This window comes from Sapajus apella, unplaced genomic scaffold, assembly GCF_009761245.1.
Source record: "Sapajus apella isolate SASKATOON/1434 unplaced genomic scaffold, GSC_monkey_1.0 scaffold126, whole genome shotgun sequence".
Lineage (NCBI taxonomy): Eukaryota > Metazoa > Chordata > Mammalia > Primates > Cebidae > Sapajus > Sapajus apella.
The window spans coordinates 3,111,412-3,115,861 of NW_022437066.1; positions in this window are offsets into that span (position 1 = coordinate 3,111,412).

A 4,450-nucleotide genomic window follows, 5' to 3' on the forward strand; every position below is an offset into this window, starting at 1 on the left:
GGGGGAAAGGGGAAGGGAAAGGGAAAGGGGAAGGGAAAGGGAAAGGGGGAAGGGAAGAGAGAAGAGAAGAGACCTGTGGAGTCTTTAAGACAGTTGAATTGTAATGATACTCCAAGCTTTATATGGGAGGAGTAGATTTCTTTACAGTGGAATTTTAGCATCAGAGGAATCTACAGGGCGTGTTTTTGTGAACCCGCTGTGCTTTGACACTGGCCGGCCTGGGCTTAGAGCGGAAGTCTGGGAAGCCCAGCACATCCCGCCTATCGAAGCAGCGGCAACATCTGCACACTGTTTAGAAACACACATTCTCAGTGCTGCCCCATACCTATGGAACCAGGCCCTCCGCAGGGAGGGAGGGGTACAGGGGACCCCACAAACTGTTTGAGGAAACCTTCCAGGTGGCTCTGAAGCAGGCTAAAGTGTGAGAATGCTGCCAGCCCTTTCCAGCGGCTCCAGGCCCTGCCCTCTGTCTCCACAGGCCTCCCTGATGGTGAAGGAGAAGCAGCTGTCCCAACCTGGGACAGACCTCTCCTCTTTTCATCCAGTCTTCTCTTGTCCCCTTCCACGCTCGTGCGTGAATGTGGAGCCTTGACGAACGATGCCCCCCACTCCCTGCCTACTCTCATCAGAACCAAAGCCCTGGGCCAGACTGTCTTGCCTCAATATCTGCCCTGCCTCTGTCTCTCAAGAAAGTGCAGAATGAGGTGATCACGGCTGACTCCCAGTAGGGCAGTCTTTATGGCGTGCCTGGCACCGATCTAAGCGACTCCCATGCCTGGCACAAAGGGTGGGTGGCCGAGGCTCCAGGGAGGTGAGGCAGAGCCATGGGCTTGTGGGGTCTGCCCTGCCTTGGGGAGCATGTGGGGTGTTTCCAGGCAGAGTCTGTGAAAAGTAAAAAGTTTCTCATCTCATCAAAGTTTCCCTTTTGGTAAAGAATAAATAGTAAGTGTTAGAAATAATAGTTTCTTATAAAAACTAACTTCCTTCAAGCTTCCTTGCTTTTTGCTAAAAACTCTTTGTTAAGTCCTATGTAGCTGTTAAATATAGTAAGGGAATAAGTACATTCCATGTCCCTGTACTTCAGCCAAGTTGTCTGTTCTGGTCTGCAGCTGCTCAGACATGTCCAAGCATGCCCAGGCATCTTACAGCCCACGCCTCTTTCTTGTTTGGAAATGTTATTATCCTCCTAGTTTCCCATAAACAACCCCCTTCCATTGTTCTCCATCGCACATTTACCTGTTTAGGAAAGTTTTAAGTTTTTAGGCAATTGGGATTAATCTAGATTGTGAGGCCCAGCTCCAGCCAATGGAGATAGGACATCGCAGTGAGGGCTCAATGTGTCAGGGATAAAAACCTCTGCTTTTCTTTGTTCAGTGTGCTCTCATGACAGTCAGGCTGCTGAGAAGCACCCTTTCTGCAGAAAGTAAAATTGCCCTGCTGAGAAAATTATTTGTCTGAGTGTTCATTCGTCCTTTGGCACTGAGGAGCAAGCATTTGCTTCTAACAAGTTGAAGCCAGTAGAACTCAAGAAAGTTGCATGACATCTGGTATCAGCACCATGGCTGGGACCCAGTGGGAGGCTTGCTAGCTGCACCGAGCCAGCCCCATGTAACCCTTCACGCCTGGGATGCCCCTGGAGGAAGCTGGTGCTGCATGGGCAGTGGGAGCACAGGAGGGGCACAGCAAATGTTGGACCACCCTATTCCCAGGCCCACATCAACCTCCACCTGCCTCTTGAGCAACCAAGGGCACGGCTGTCTCCTCTATGACATTTGCTGCGGGCCAGCACTGGAGCTGGACTAACATGGACGGGTGGCATGTGGCCCAGGCCCCACCCGGGATGTCTTGGTTCCAGCTATGGAAAAGGACTTCCCTCTACCCATCTATGGATGATCACCTCTTCTCATTTTGAGCTCTCATCTTGTGGAATCTGGGAGGGAGCTGCAGAGAGTCAGCTCCAGGACCCAGCCTCCAAGTGCAGAGGGCAGAGGGCTCTTCCATGCACAGCATTCCATGCAGACCTCCAACAGACAGACAGACAGACAGACAGACATCACAAAGGCGTACTTGATAAAGTTATCCAAATGGCTTCTTCTGTACATCTCCACATTCCACCTTCTTGTGGAAGGTGAGATCACACCTCCTCCTGGAAGCCCGTCCTGAACACTCCAACCACTTGGAGCAGGCTTGACTCTCAGCCTGGGGCTTCCTAGCCTCTGGGTGGCTCTCAGGGATCTCAGTTGTGAGTCTGGTCTCTTTGGTACTTGAGGTCATTGTGGGCAGGACATTCTCTTCTCTCAAGAGACTCACTCACCAACCCAGGGCTGTACAGCCAGCAGGTTCTGGACACTAAGAGGTTGCTCTGTGATCAGTGGCACCCTGAGATCACCTGGCCAGCAAGTGGTGAGCAGCACTGGTGCGAATGAGTGCAAGACAGTTGCTGGGACCTGGGAGAAAGCGTTTCCCAGCCATCAACTCATCTGGCCCTACAAGCTGTGGCAGCACCATCTATTTTGTGGATGAGGAAACCAGGTAGCCGGACATCTCGCTTCTGACTCGTCCCATGCATGAATGGTTAAGAAACACACTTCAGGTGCCAGAGTTGAGTAATGCACGGGCATGGACACTCAAGCCTCATGATTCCTGAGCAGCCTGACCCAAAGTTGGCACCACTGCTCCCCACCTCCTGCACTCTCAGCCTTATGGAGTCTGCTCCCCTTGAATCTGGGCTAGGCGTAGTGATTTGCTTCTAACCCACAGGATACAGTGAGGGACATGAGGCATCCCTCCTGTGGTTGGCATAAAAGATGGAGCTTCCATCTTGCTAGCAGACTCTCCTCTGTGGCTGCGCTGGAGCAGGTGGCTGCGCTGGAGCAGGTGGCTGTGCTGGGAGGCCCACATCACAAAGAACTGAGGGTGGCCTCCAGCCAACAGTCAGTCATCACCTGAGGCCCTCAGTCCAATGGCACTCAAGGACCTGAATCCTAGCAACAGCTGTGAGTGAGCTTGGAAGTGGAGCTCTCCCCAAGTGAGCCCCAGATAAGACCCCAGCCTCGAGTGACACCTTGATTGCAATTTTAGGGCAAGAGGGATCCCGAGGCAGACACCTCCTGAGATGTTTCTGGATTCCTAACCCTCGGAAGCTGTGAGACGATACACGTGTGTGATGTTGAGCCTCCAAGCTTTGGGGTCATTTGTGACATAGCAGTAAAGAATGCAGCACGGAGCACACTGCCCCTGTGGTCAGTATTCCACCTTCAGGAAGAGTCTTAAATAATCCCGACCCTGAAGGAGGGTTCAGTCTAGTGGCTTCTAGTTTGAAAACGAATTTAACGTCCCGAAGGATAGTGAACATGCTCTGCTGAACGTGTTAGTTCTCAACAGATGCCAGGGAATTAGGCTTCTCCCAAACCTGCATGATTTCCATTTGTCAATTTGGAAAGAAAAAAAAACGAGATGTTTTGGGCAGGAAGTGCATGTGGCTTTTGTGGAAGTGTTCACTCCTGGGATGTTACTAGAAAGTGAGGTTTTCCTGCCTGGGGCACAGAAACAGACCCCAGTTCCCAAGAGAGGCTACTGGGTCAACTTGAGTTGAGCCAGAGCAGTCTGCACGTCCTCCCAGCTTGGGAGGGGAGCTGGGAGGAGGCGAGGAGGAGCAGGCCCAGTCCCTCCAACCCCTGCCGGCTTCCCCAGGCTGAGGGCGTGATGGGGACGGCCAGCAGAGCCGGGGAGGGTCTCCCAGGCCTCAGAGTGCTTTGGAGACCTGGCCACGCCGGGAACACGGGCTGTGTGCCTGAGCCTCGTGCGTCTGGAGGGGCGCTCCTGGGGAGCAGTGTCCCCTCGAACCCTGCTGGCAGGGCGGGGTGGGCTTTCCCGAGCCCGTGGGCAAGGACGGTAATGCTGCCTTCTCGTCTCGTGGGCCACCTTGTCAGGGGACATCTGTACAAACCTCCACGCCTCCCACGCTTCAGTGGTCACCCGGGGCTTGTGACCTTGTGGCGGGGTCAGCTCTTCCCAGGTCCCACAGGTGCACATCCACCACCCCATGTGGCCACGCCGCCTCCCCAGACGCCCTGCCTCACTCCGGTTGGATTCTTGGCTTGTTACTTCTCCTCTGTTGAACTGTGTTCATGACAAAGTCTCACTTGTGAGATGCACACACAGCACACACCACACTCACTGGCACACTCCCCGCAGGCACACACACACACAACACAGGAACACACATACAGTGCACACAGGCACACACCACACAGGAACACACCACACACAGGAACACACACACACTACACACAGGCACACGCTACACAGACACACCATACATCACACAGACACACATCACACACACAGGAACACACAGGCACACGCTACACAGACACACCATACATCACACAGACACACATCACACACACACAGGAACACACACTACACACAGTCACATACCACACAG